Source organism: Manacus candei, unplaced genomic scaffold (genome assembly GCF_025592945.1).
Source record: "Manacus candei isolate 608988 ecotype Guabito, Panama unplaced genomic scaffold, ASM2559294v1 h1tg000051l, whole genome shotgun sequence".
NCBI lineage: Eukaryota > Metazoa > Chordata > Aves > Passeriformes > Pipridae > Manacus > Manacus candei.
The window spans coordinates 5,497,572-5,511,407 of record NW_026138099.1 but is presented as its reverse complement, the minus strand read 5'-3'; the positions used below and the strand labels follow the sequence as shown (position 1 = coordinate 5,511,407).

Below are 13,836 nucleotides of genomic sequence, written 5' to 3'. Positions count from 1 at the left end.
TTTCACTTAAAAATGCTTCCCAAAAACCTGTTTCCCCCTAAAGTCCAGACAGAAGAAGAGTCAGACATTCCTCAGGCTGCCACACAGCATATTTGTAAGAGGATTATAGGAACGGTGGTGTTCGTTGTGCAACATAAAAAAAAAATCAGAATTAAATATAGAATCTACTAAGATAGCCTTAAGAACCTACGAGTAACCCTATTATCTCATTATCAAAATATAGCCTTAATTTCTTGTGTTCTGAGTTCCTCTTACTTCCCTGTCATAATCAGAACATCAGGTCTAATGCAGGGTCATTTTTAAGGAATTTCAGGCTGGTAGTGCCTTTTCAAGGTTGGGATGAAAAAGCATACTGTGCACATGTAAAAACACAGGGACTTAGTAGAGGTGCTTTTATTTGTAAGTCACATCTGGAATGCTAAGCCCTTTTTTTAACAAAAAAAAAAAAAAAGGTTCAGTCTGAGCAAACTGTGAAAACAAGGGTCGTCCTACCCAAAGCAGTTACTGTGCCCATATAGTTGTGGTGAAAGAGAAGACCCCCCTCTTCTGGCATGAGCTGGAGTAGCTCTCACCAGAAGATCATAAAATATGTTCAAAACCATGTTTTGATCACAAAGAGGAATACAACTAGGATTAATATCTGTATAAAAAATATCTTCCTCCATCATGTCCTCTGAAGTTTTCTCATTTCACACTTGCAGACAAACTTAGTCCTCCATCCCAGCTCTCTGAATGCCTAGAGAAATTGTTCCGGCTTCTTTACTAGCAATTGAACACACAGGGTGTCATGGTCAGATTCTTTTTGCATATTTGTTTTCTGGTTCAGGACAAAACATCTGAAGAACTCTCTACTCCAAGCACAGAGTGGACTAAGCACTCACATTAAAAATATGCTCTTCAGTCTTGATGACTGTAGAAGGAAAAGCCTTTTGACAGACAGATTGTCTTTGTTCAGGCAATATTATTTGCTGCATTCTTCCCTGAAGGTGACCAGCAATTTCAGCTGGTGAGAAAAGACTGTTGCTACAGATGTTCAGAAATCCTTCTTTATCCAGCATTGCGCTTGTTACTGTAAATGCAAGGTTTTCTCTACGATACATGTGGCAGTGAGAATTCTCTCCCAATCAGACTTCAAAACAGAAAACCACGTGTATTTATCGTTATCTCTTTTGTTGCCAGAAATAAAGAAGCAGCATTTATAATGTTTCCTTTTGTTTGTTTTTAAATTTTGTATTACCTTCCATTTTTACCGGCCTTTACAGTTCATGACTTAAGGGTAGGTAGATGGAATTCTTCTCTATTAGATCATATATTTCACTCTTTGTAAATGCAGGATAGACTAGTTTTCTCTACACCCTAACAGCTGAGAAAAAAACAAAGCAGTGAGAGACATTCACATTCCTTCTGTAGTGTTGGATGAGTGCTGTTTTACTTTAGTTTTAAAAACTGAAGTCATAGATGGAGAGAAATACAATGCTGCTTAGTGTAATTTATCTTTAAGGTAGAATATCCCCTGCCTGCAAAATGTGAGGGATTTTAAAGACCAAGGGTGTATAGCTGTGTCATTTCTACACAGTAATACACAATATAGTATATTTGTTTCCAACACACAGACAAGGTATAAACTCAAGCATTGTTACTCAAGTAAGTGCTGGAAATAGAATGGCAGCCATTTTGATAGATACTGAACTGGCATGGCAATTTATCTTAGGAAAAATAGCTCTTAGTTTTCAGTATTTGTCTTCTGTATGTCAGAAAATTCAGATAATTTTAATATATTTTATACTTTTTAGTTCCAGATTACTATGTCAAACCTAAGTAATATGAAATTACTATTTTCATATATATTCTTCATACCCAGATATTAACTAATCTTTGTTTGACTTCTTCTGTGTGAAATCTGAACAAAGTATGGAAAAATATCATAAACATCATCTTTGTGACACTTCCCTAGATTTTTATCATGACTTGCTCAGATGTGCAGTACAGTTTTGCTTTTTAAATTTGTTTAATTGTTTAATTTGTTTTCAACCACTACTACAAGAAAAGGAATTTGCCTTGGAGTTGCTATAATAAAGGGTAAGAAAAGAGTTTTCTTTTCTTCTGAATACTTTCACATTTCGTTGAATTTATTCACTTTGTCCCAAAATAAACTCTGTTTATGAGCAAACCAGAAAGATAAGATCAAACTTTGAGAATAAATGGCTGGCACAACAACCAGTCTCTCTCTGAAGTCTTCCATTAGGAATGTATAACTGTTGCTTTCAAACTGTAGTAAAATTAAGACAGTCCTAATTTTGGGGGGGGGGGGGGGGGGGGGAACAGTAAAGTAGAAAAGAAATGAGCTATGTATTTCTAATTATTTCAAAGCATGAGAATTTGAGAATTTCTGCCCTGGGGAAGCCCAGGAAGGTCAGACTTACAGGATAGGGTCTAACAAAGTTGATTATACTGAATTAATTATGGTTCTGTCAGAAAACAAAACTGTGAAGAAAGAACTTCAATCAGCAAATGTCTTAAAAGTGAATAACTGTTAGAAACTGTAGATTTGTAAATTCTTGTATCTACAGTTTATTCATGTTTATCTTCTTTACTGTTTATATGAAGAACAGTCTACCTGTAATATTTCATTAACAGTTTCTCAAACCTTATTAAAGCCATTGAAATGACATTCTACTTGCTTATCTAATGTTAAGTCAGTTCTCCATTTCTCAGTGTAATGTCAGGTGGAAGGTTTTTGTGAGCAATTTTCAGCAGGTGGGTTACAGAGGAAGAGAAGGGTTTTATCTTCTACAAGAGTGAGGCTAAGCCTATTGCTCTGTTGCTAAACAGATTTTTTAAAGGTTTGGAATCCATATTGCATTTTACTGGTAACTTTAAGAGACTTTAAAGCAGCTATTTTACAGCTAAGTTTTAAAGGTCTTATGTTTCCCAAGGATTTCAATGGTTGTCCAGTACCAAATTGCTTCAAGCAGGGTCATCCTGGGGCACATGGCACTGGGCATGGTGTGGGCAGGCTACCAGGTGGGCTCTGTTGATTGACAGGTGCCTTCCGTGTGGAAGCCCCCCGTGCCATGTGCCTTCTGATCATGGAGGCCATGTTCCTGCAGGCCTAGGCCTAGACCTTCCCTCCCCCACCCACCTTCCCCCCCTCCCCCTGGCAAGATGGTTGATTCGACCCATCAATCAGTGTGATACAAATCTGGTCTCTGACACTGCTCCGGGAGCTCCATGTCTCTCTTGTAGTGAGGAGCCCAAAACCGGACACAGAACTACAGATGTGGCCTCACCAGGACTGAACAGAGGGGCAGGATCATCTCCAGTGACCTGCTGGCAGTGCTCTTCCTAATGCACCTCAGGATACCATTGATTTCTAGGCCCCCAGGGCACACTGCTGGTTCATGGAGAGCTTGTTGTCCACCAGGACCCCCAGGTCCTTCTCTGTAGAGCTGCTCCCCAGCAGGTCAGCCCCAGCCTGTACTAGTGGTTCAGGTCATTCTATCCCAGGTGCAGGACCCTGAATTTGCCTTTGTTGAATTTCAGATTGTTCCTCTCTGCCCATCTCTCCAACCTGTCGAGGTCCTTCTGAAGGGCAGCACAGCCCTCTGGGGTATCGGCCACTCCCCCCAGCTTTGTGTCATCGCTGAACTTGCTGAGGAGGCATCTGCCCCTTCATCCAAGTCACTGATGGAGAGGTTAATACTGGGACCAGTACTGACCCTCGGGGAACACCACTAGTGACAGGCCTCCAGCTAGACCCTGTAGATTATGACCCTCTGGGATCTCTGCTCAGTCAGTTCTCAATCAACCTCACTGTCCACTTATCCAGGCCACACTTCCTGAGTTTGCCTATGAGGATGTTGTGAAAGATGGGGTTGATGAGAGAGTGGGTCGGCTAGGTTTGTTAGAGCATGGTGCTAATAATGCCAGGGTCTGGATTCAATCCCCATACAGGCCATTCACTTAAGAGTTGGATTTGATGATCTTTGTGGGTTCCTTCCGACTCAGAATATTCTGTGAATATCTGTGAAGGCCTTGCTGAAGTCAAGGTTGACAGTATCCACTGCTTTCCCCTCATCCATCCAGGTAGTTGTTTCATCAGGCAATCAGGTTGGTCAAGCATGATTTCTCTTTGGTGAATCCACGCTGACTACTCTTGATCTCCTTCTTGCCATCCATGTGGATAGGGATGGCCTACAGAATGAGGTGCTCCATCACCATTCCAGGGATTGAAGTGAGGCTGATTGGCTGGTAGTTCCCTGGGTCCTCCTTCTTGCCTTTTTTGAAGACCAGGGTGACATTTGCTTTCTTCCAGTCCTCAGGAACCTCTCCTGATCACCATGACCTTTCAATTCAAAGATGACCATGAGCAGCCCAGCTGTGGTGTCCATTAGCTCTCTCAGCACTCACGGATGCATCCCATCAGGGCCCATGAACTTATGAATGTTAGGTTTGCCTAGGCATTCTCTAACCCAATCCTCCTTGACCAATGGGAAGTCTTCCTTCCAGCATTCCTTTAACCTGGCCTCCTGGGTTAGAGATTCCTGAGGGCTGGTCTTGTCAGTGAACACAGATGCAAAGATGACATTCAGTAACTCTGCCTTATGTGAGTCCTCTGTTACCAGAGTCCCCCCTCCATTTAGCAACAGGCCCACATTATACTTAGTTTTCCTTTTGTTACTAATGTTGTCATTGACATCCTTGGCCAGATTTAATTTCGAATGGGTCTTGGCCTTGTCTCATGGCAACTTCCTCTGACAGCCTCTCTATATTCATTCCAAGGCACTTGAACCTGCTTCCATCTCCTGTGTATTTCCTGATTCTGCCTGGATAATTACAGGAGTTCTCCACTCATCCATGAGGATCTCTTGCCTCCTTTGCCCAGTTTCTTGCCCGTTGGGTTGCATGATTCTTGAGCCTGGTGGAAGTGATTCTTGAATATTAACCAGCTGTCTTGAACCCCTCTTCCCTGCAGGACCTGTTCCCAAGGGATTCTTCCAAGAAGATCCCTAATGAGCCTTAAGTTAGCTCTCCTGAAGTCCATGGTTGTAATCCTAGTCACTGTCCTGATTTCTCCTCTCCCAACACTGAACTCCACAATCCCATGGTGGTTACAGCGAAGGCTGCCCTCAACCTTCATATCTTCAACAAGGACTTCCTTGATTATTAGCAGGAGGTTAAGCAGCACACCACTCCTTGTGGGATCCTCCACCACCTGTGTCAGAAAGTTGTGTACGAATATCCAAAGGGAGAATTCAAATATGATGGAGCCAGGCTCTTCCCAGTAGTGCAGAGACAGGACCACAGCAATGGGCACAAAACAAACATGCAGGAGGTTCCCTCTGAGCGTAAGGAAACACTTTCCTGCTGTGAGGGTGATAGAACATTGGCACAGATTTCCCAGGGAGGCTGTGGAACTTCCCTCACTGGAGATTCATATTCATCAGATTCATATTCAACAACCATCTGCGTCCTCTGGACCTGTGAGGGACACCACTTGTCACTGATGTCCATCTGGACATTGAGCTGTTGACCACTGCTCTTTGGATTTAACCATCCAGCCAATTCCCTTTCCATCAGTCAATCCATCAAGTCCATCTTTCTTCAATTTAGAGAGATATTGTGGGGACCTGTGTCAAAGGCCGTACATAAGTCCAGCCTGATGACATCTCTGGCCCTTTCCTTATCCACTAATGAAGGCCATCAGAGAAGGCTACTAGGTTGGTCAGGCAAGATTTTCCCTTGATGGGGTGTGCAGGTTGTCTCAAATCACCTCCCCAACTTCCATGTGCCTTAGCACAGCTTCTCTGTTCCATGATGTTCCAAGGCACAGAGGGGAGGCTGATGGGTCAGTAGTTTCCAGCGTCCTTCTTTCTACCCTTTAAAAAACAGATTCAGTATTTCTCCCTTTCCAGTCAACTGGGATTTCCCCTGACTGCCATGACTTTTTGAGTATCATGAAGAGTGCCTCGGCAACTACATAAGCCAACTTCCTCAGGACTCTGGGATGCATCTCTTCATGTCCCATAGAATTATGTATGATCAGGTTCCTCAGATGGTCAAAAACCTGACCTTCTCTTACAGTGGGAAGCACTTTGCTTCCCCAGTCCCTGGTGTGAGGTCTGTCCACTCCAGAGGTATGTGGAGGGAGGTTGCCATTGAAGACTAAGGCAAAGAAGTTAAGTACCTCAGCCTTCTCTTCTTTTGTTACCAGTGTCTTGACCTTCCCTTTCTGGTTAACATAGTTCTAGAAGCCCTTCTTTGTGATTCTCTTGCCAAACTGAACTCCAACTTTGCCTTGGTCTTCCTCACCCCGTCCCTATACAACTGGGCAGCTTCACCGTGCTCTTCCCATGATACCTGTTTCTGCTTCACTGCCTCTGCATTTCCTTCTTGCCCTTTAGTTTGACCAGCAGTTCCTTACTCAGCCATGCTGTCTCTTGCCTTCTTTGCCTGAATTCTTATTCCTGGGGATTGCTAGCTCTTGTGCTCTATGGAAGACTTCCTTAAAGATCTGCCAGCTCTGTTCTGTTTCCTTGTCCCTGAGGGCAGTTTCCCAGAGGGTCCTATTGACTATGTCCTTGAACAACTGGAAATTTGCTTTCCTAAATTCCTGAGGGTCCTAACTTCACACTCCTCCTGACCTATATCCCTCAGGACTGCAGACTCCATCACTGCTGCCCAGGCTGCCTTCAGTCTTGATATCCCTGACAAGCTCACTTGTGTTAGTGACTCTCAGGTCCAGCATTGCATCTCCTCTGGTAGGGCTATCTCTTTCCTGGTTTAAGCAGTTATCCTCAATGCTTTCTAGGAGTCTCCTGGATTGCCTACAGCTTGCTGTGCTAGCAGATGTGTGGGTGGTTGAAGTCCCCCAGCAGGACAAGAGCCTGCAAGCATGATCCCTCCTGTAGCTGGGACAAGGCGGCTTTGTCAATAGTCTCCCCTTGATCAGGAGCCTGTAGTAGGTACTGACCACAAGGTTCCCTTTACTACCTTGGTCTCTGAGTCTTACCCACAGTTTTTTGACCTGGTCTTGACTTTTCTTCAGAGACATGGGTTTGTTGCTCATGCTGTGTTGAATTGTTGAAGAGGCACTTCAGCTGGGCTATCATTTGTGTTGCCTTCTAAGAAGAAAACACTTTAGTTCCTTTGAGGTATTTCACTGGTGTTTGCCTCTTGGCTCCTATTACCTCATCTCTGGCTCATCTCTGTAATGCTTCAAGTGTGCTCCAGTGTCTCCACTGGCTGAGGGCTACCACCCCATTCCTCTACCCTTCCACACCTTGCCAAGTGCAAGCCTAATATTATACCCCACCCCCTTGAAATCTAGTTTAAAGCTCTGTCAATGAGCACCACTAATTCCCAAACAAAGACACTCTTCCTCCTTTGAGAAGGGTGAATTCTAACTGACGCCAGCAGGACTGATGCCATGCAGACCATCCCATCATCAAAAAAAAGCAAAATTCTGGTGGTGACACCAGCCATGGAGCTATATTCTTTTTTGATGAAGAATACCTAAGTGTTACATGCCTTCTTCTAAGAAAGCAGCATGGGTCCCATAAGTAAGTATGGGACTGCTGTGTGAGAGGAAAGAGTCCTGTTGGCTTTGTACCTCAGGTAGCACAATTTCTGATTTCAGAAGTTTATACTGGACAGAAAATAAATGTCACAAAGAGCAGTGAATTAACATATATTTTTCATATTTCTACTAGAATGGTTCTCACCAAACTCAGGAATAAGCAATGCATATTTGTAAAACAAATTAATTCAAACATGCAGCAAAGGAGACTATCAGTCTTAATATATTTTTCAGTGTAGTGTTATTCCGGCAATAAAAAATAATAAGATATAGAAATTAATGTTTACACTTAAAGTCAGAGGCTTAGTTTATTAGGCCATGTTTCCATATTTACCATAATATTCTGATAATGGTCCCATATTGGAACCAGTTCTATTTAATATCTTTGTGGTAACAGTTTTAAATAAAAGAGGGTCAAATTAGACTACCTTTAAGGAAGGAATTTTTTACAATGAGGGTGGTAAAACAGTGGCACAGGTTGCTCAGAGAGGTGGTGGATGCTCCATCCCTAGAAGTATTCACAGTCAGGTGGATGGGGCTCTGAGCAACCTGATCTAGTTGAAGATGTCTCTGCTGATTGCAGGGGATTGGACTAGATGGCCTTTAAAGGTCCCTTGCAGCACAAACTATTCTGTGATTTTTAGTCCCAGTGTGCCATGTTTTTCCTATGATTTCAGTGTTCTGCAGAATAGAAAATTTTAGACTAACTTTCTTGTTATAGCATTAAATTCTTTAATAAACATATGAATAAGGAATATGTCTTTTTGATAATAAGAATCATGCTTATGAGTATTGAAAATTTAGTGTTGCTTAATGGGGTGAAGAATAAGGAGCATGAAAGTTAGGATAGTTGAGGTCAAAAAAAAAAGAAAAGAAAACCAAACAGAAATATTTTCACTATTGTCAGGACTAGTAGAACTATATACATCTAGACATGTCACAAAGTGGAACTTGAGAGTATCTTGATTGGGTTTTTTAAAGCTTACATGATGCAGAATAGTATTTTCTGTTACCTCAGATGCTTTTTCTTCTTATTTTTTTTTAAATTATCTTGCTTTTGAGAATAAGACCATGAAAAATTGCACTGTATGCTAAAAAAGATTTCTAATAATTCTTTTTGTCATCAACACTGTGAATTGATGACTTAATAATCAACAGGAAACTGGCCTTTGTTTTGGAGTCATAGCTTTACCATCCTGAGGGGGAGCTCTCAAGGAGACTCCATCCAAGAGAGGCTCTGTTATGCCTTAATGGAACTTGTAAAAAAGGAATTGGGTGCTGGTGGAGAGCAGAACTGGAAAGAAAGAAGAGGTCAGAAGAGTGACTGGGGTTCGACTGGAAGTAGAAAGGGATGATGGCAAGACTGGAGGAAGAGTCCTCTATACTGCTTCTTCACCCTGTTGCCACTTCTGTGTTATCAGAGAGATTGCATCGACAATAACCTGCTTAAGAGCACACCTCTATTTCCTTGACGACTTGTTCAGTGAATGAATCAAGATTTTGAATTCAAAATAAGCCATTCACCAGAAATACAGTTTGCATTGTGGCATGGATACTGTAGAATACTGAATTCAGTTTACAGAAAGAAAGTTCTCCTTTGTTCATAATTTCTCAGTACTCAACTTTGCACACAATACTATTTTAATGCAGGTTAACTTGATCTGTTTTCATGCAGCAGTTTTGAAAACCTACACACAAACAAAATCCAAAAAGCCCAAGCAAAACAAAAATCCATCCAGTGGAACATGAGTTGTGCCATCAGCACAGTAGGTGCAGACCACAGGACTAAAATTAGAATTAATAGTTTACATTGTCCCAGAATTAGTGTGTTATTCTGCACAAGGATCAGCATTTTAAAAGTCTGCAATAGACTTTTTATGCTATTTACAGGGGATAGAAAAATGCAAAGACAAAGGGCAGAAAAATACCAAGTTCCTTTTTGCCAACACCCATCCCACTTCCTTTTGCTTTCATCTAATCCTACTGTTTCTAGCTTCAAGTTTTATTCATTCCTCTTTTATGCATGCCTCTAAACAGCTATCTCTCTCTTTATCTGTAGACCTTCCCTTTCACTGCTGCCACCTACTTTATAAACTCAGAAAAAACTCCTTTGCACCTCTGAGCCACACCTTCTTCCAAAGTCTGCATATTCCTACCCAAAGCTCTTCAGCTCGTTTCTGTCTGGCTTCTGCAATTTTCTACCTTCCTTGTAGTGGGTTCCATTTTGACCAGTTATCTTTTTCTGGCTTATGCAAGGAGAAGCATCTGACAATGTTGGCCAGACATACAGCATTCGGCTTCAGTTCCTAGAAATGCAAAAGGAGATTGGCCCAAGATTTGAATATACTCTTTACTGAGATACTAATCAGGTCTGAAAAGGTAATTACCTAGTTTGTTACACAGGTCTGACAGTTTTCCTTAAGAATTCTCCACCAAGCATATGCTGATTGTCGTTGCTTCTGAGAGATTATAAATTGTCATTGCTTGCAAAGACTAAAGCTTCTAGCAGACTGAAACTAGGTCTTCCCAAAAAAATATATCTGATAGTGAATGTCACCCTGAATAGATGGTAGGGATTAGAGGGAAAATTTATGCATAAGATAAAATGGTATTTAAATACAGGAATAAATAATATATTTTTTTAATAATAATTTATCTTTTGGCTTCCTAAAAGCCTTTTAAAAAACAAGGATGTAGTATGTGCATATGTGTGTGTTTGTGGCCCTATAATGAACTTTTGCCTTTTTTTTGCTGTGTGGTCTGGAGTGTACATTTCCCTTTGCTTGTACTGAGTACTGTGTAAACAAGCACTCTTTTAAGAAATTTGTTCTGAGAACTTTTACATTCTCAACTTTGCAACTGAACTTTGTCTTCTTGAGACTATCATGTTGTTTGTGATGACAGGCTATGCAGGAACAAAAAATAAACCAAAACCAAAGCAATGTAACAGCTTAACTGTGGTGAGTGCAGGCAGCTGTAACCCCAGTGGAAAGGCACTCCCAAGCACAGAGCACCTGTGGGCAGCCTGTGCTCAGACTTCTCTTGGAACAGCCCTGCACTGAATTTCAGCAAAAAACCTAAATGGGATATTGAGTGGATTTCCAAAGCCAGATATAATCAGTATTTAGATAATTATTCTACTCATTTAGAGACTAATTTTGACCTTAAATTATGAGTGCATAAATAGGTCTATGTATGAAGAGGTCAGACAATAATAAAATAAGCATTGTATCAAATCTAATTAGGTACCAAGTTTTGTAATTATAGATTAGTCTTTCTGTACTATTGGTCACAGTCCAGAATCAATGGTATATTGTGGTTGTGGAAAAATTCTGCACAAGTGGCAGACATACATCAAAGTATATTGTGAAAGACAAAGAATCAGAATGGGGAAAATCTCAGAAATGGAAAAATATGTACAGTGATTGAGTGGACTTTATGATGCAGGCTTGTCATGGTTTGAGAGCTCCAAAATCCAATTCCCTAGTCCAAGCCCCCTCCTACATCTCAAGCCAGTGTGAGATGGGTTTTTCAGACACCACACGAGACTCAAAATGGGGAGAAAGGATTATATATTACAATGACTGTACAAAATAAATACTACAATACATTATATACAATCTTAACTATCTCTACCATGACATAAAAATATTTACAATGGATCAAATCTCTTCTCCCCTCCAAATAAAAGTCCAGGAGGGAAAGGAAAAGATCCTTTCCATTCTCAGAGCAGCAGTGTCTCTAAGGCAGCAGGCATCTCTTCTTCCCATGCCGCAGCTGTAGCTGGATCTCTGCCAGTACACACGACAGGGGTATTCAAGCCCTCTTGGCCACTCGTCTTCAAGCGAGGGTCTTATCTTCCGTGGGCTGCGTTCACCCGGACATGGTCGCCTCACCATGGTCATATCAACGAAGCTCAGGGGTCTTCGTGACGGTCCATATCTTCAGGGGATTCAAATTCCCTTTGCAGAGCTCTGTGCTCTGTCTCAAGCCGGGGGGGGGGGGGGGGGCAAGGTCACCCCCTCCGCATTCCTTCTGAGCTTTTCAGCTCCTTTCGGCAGTGCTGTAGCACTCCAAGACCCTTTCAAGTAGGAGTCCATCATCCTCCTCTCTCTAGGAGGGGTCTCCAAGGAGTTTGGGGGGTTTCTGGTTCAGTTCTTGCCCCAAAAACTCTCTCTCTGTAGAGCTTAGTTCTGCTCTCTGCTGCTGGCTCTCTCTCTCGGCTCTCTCAGACAGCTTTGTGTCTTCCTGCTCGGCTGCATGCTTGTTTCTGCTGCTTCTCCCTTATCTCTTTCTGGCTCTCTGCCACCGTTTCTCTGGCCAGTGCTGTTTTTGCTGCTGCTTCTGCTGCTCACGGTGGAGAAAAAAAACTTCTAGCTTCTCAGTCACAGACCTCAGTCCAGTTTAACACTGTTTCCGAGTTTCTATGACCCCAGCCGGGGGCTGGTGGGGGGCCAGAGCCCCCCAGGGGGGCTCCTGCCCTCTCAGCTCGTGGCTTCAGAACATGGCCACCTCTCCAACAACTACAACTACACCTTCTCTTCCCGTCTGCTTGTGATATGTTTATATTTTGCAAAAGCACTCATTGGCTCAAAACTTCAAGGGTCACCACCCCCTGGGGATTTACCATTTTAGAACTTTCGGGGGAAAACTGTTTCCCCCCACCACAAGGCTTTATAGTTATTATGTATACACACATTGTATGTTCCCCCTGAGTTTGTATCTTCCAGGCATATCCCGGCCTGTCCACCTCCCTGCTCCCCTGTTTCTCTGCCGATTGGCTGAAGGAGCTGCAGGGAGGAAACAACCTCCATTCGCCCCTTCTCTCCCTGGTTCCTCCCACATTCCTCCCTCTTTCGCCTGTGCCCGTCCTGATTTGCTGCCCCATTTGTCTGTCTGATACCCCACCCTATGTTCTGGTCCTTTCCCTACCTGAACCGATAAGAATCCGGCGCACGCCTGAATAAACCATTCTACCTGCATCCCACCCTTGTGTCCCGGACTCGTGTAGTGCCACGGTCCCATCCCCTCTTCAGACCACGGCAGTACATGAAGTCAAAAACCCATCAGTGTATGTTACTCTTTACGAGAGAAATGAAATAAGAGCTTGTGCAAGTTCTACATTTATAAATCCTTAGTCATTATGCAAAGAAAGAGATACCTGTTCTCTAGTTATTTACAAGTTTGTCTTAATTCTTTCTAACCATAAAATCACTGAACAGCTCAGAGGTTGTGAGGGCCCTCAAAAGATCTGGTCTTCATGGGAAAGGGAGCCTGCATTATAGAGCACCCTGTCCAATCACATCTTGAAAACCTCCAGTGATACCTGAGGAGGTTGTTCCAGTGAACGATTCATCTTTCTTATGAAAAGATGAAAGCTCCCTCACTGCAATTTGTATCCACTGCCCCTCGTCTTCTCCACGTGGCTCCAAGTGAAGAGAGAGCCTCTATCCTCTTTGTAGCTGCCCTTTAAGTGACCATCTCCAAACCAAACAAACCCCCCCCACCATTCTGTGTCATACTGAGTGTAATCACAGAATAAATTACAGCTGTGGTTAGTGATTATTAGCTTGGCATACAAGCATTTCTACAGTAAAATTAAATTCTGTCCTGACAAATTCCAAGATAGAATTTCTTCTCTATTTCTTATGATGAAAGAGGCTTTGTTTGCTGCATACAAGAGAAAAATATTTGACAAAACAAAATGTCCTCAATCAAGACAGTGGGTTCCAAATCATACAAAGGCTGATGACTTAGTTTTGCCCAAACAGCTTTAGACTAGTCCTAGATTATTATAGCCCCGTCCATCTGAATGAGACGTTTATTTCTTTCAGTATTTGGGCCACACTGTCTTTTGTTTTAAACTGAGGCGGGTGATTATTTTCTTCAGGTGCTTAGTGGTAAAGCATAGCTGATATGGCTTGGTGATGGCTGCTTTGCACAGTTTTATTAAAGCTTCACAGAAGAGATCCATCTTATATACAAAGTCATGTGCTGAGTTCCAGCAGAAAATCTAGACTGATAAACTTCTAGCTTATTTGTTGGGGTTTAGGGAATATAATTCTTTTTCTGAATATTTATTTTGCTGAAATGGGACATTAATTTAAAAAAACCCAAAACTCTGACTTAAGTATTTGTTTAGGATCAAGCACTTTGGTTAAGTGCTTTGCAGAATTAGGTCATGAAATAAGAAATACAGATTAACTTGTGTCTATCACCACATACGGAGAGCCTCTGCAGTAAATTTAGTATTCTCA

General features: G+C 42.2%; 2 protein-coding genes across 4 annotated transcripts in view; one reads left to right on the top strand and one right to left on the bottom strand.

The window, feature by feature from the left end:
• The window catches only part of LOC127477273 (uncharacterized), a 702,414-nt gene that overhangs the window by 354,934 nt on the left and 333,644 nt on the right, over positions 1-13,836 (bottom strand). Inside the window, exon 3 of one of the 3 annotated variants that reach the window (XM_051801373.1) lies at positions 11,399-12,022. The exons of the other annotated variants lie outside the window; for them this stretch is intronic. The gene's annotated coding sequence lies outside the window, so the exon portion shown is untranslated. Of the gene's footprint in view, positions 1-11,398; positions 12,023-13,836 lie in introns of those variants that run through there. 3 annotated transcript variants of the gene reach the window in all.
• CNTLN (centlein) overlaps positions 1-13,836 on the top strand; it is a 263,978-nt gene that overhangs the window by 23,688 nt on the left and 226,454 nt on the right. The gene's annotated exons all lie outside the window — the stretch shown is intronic.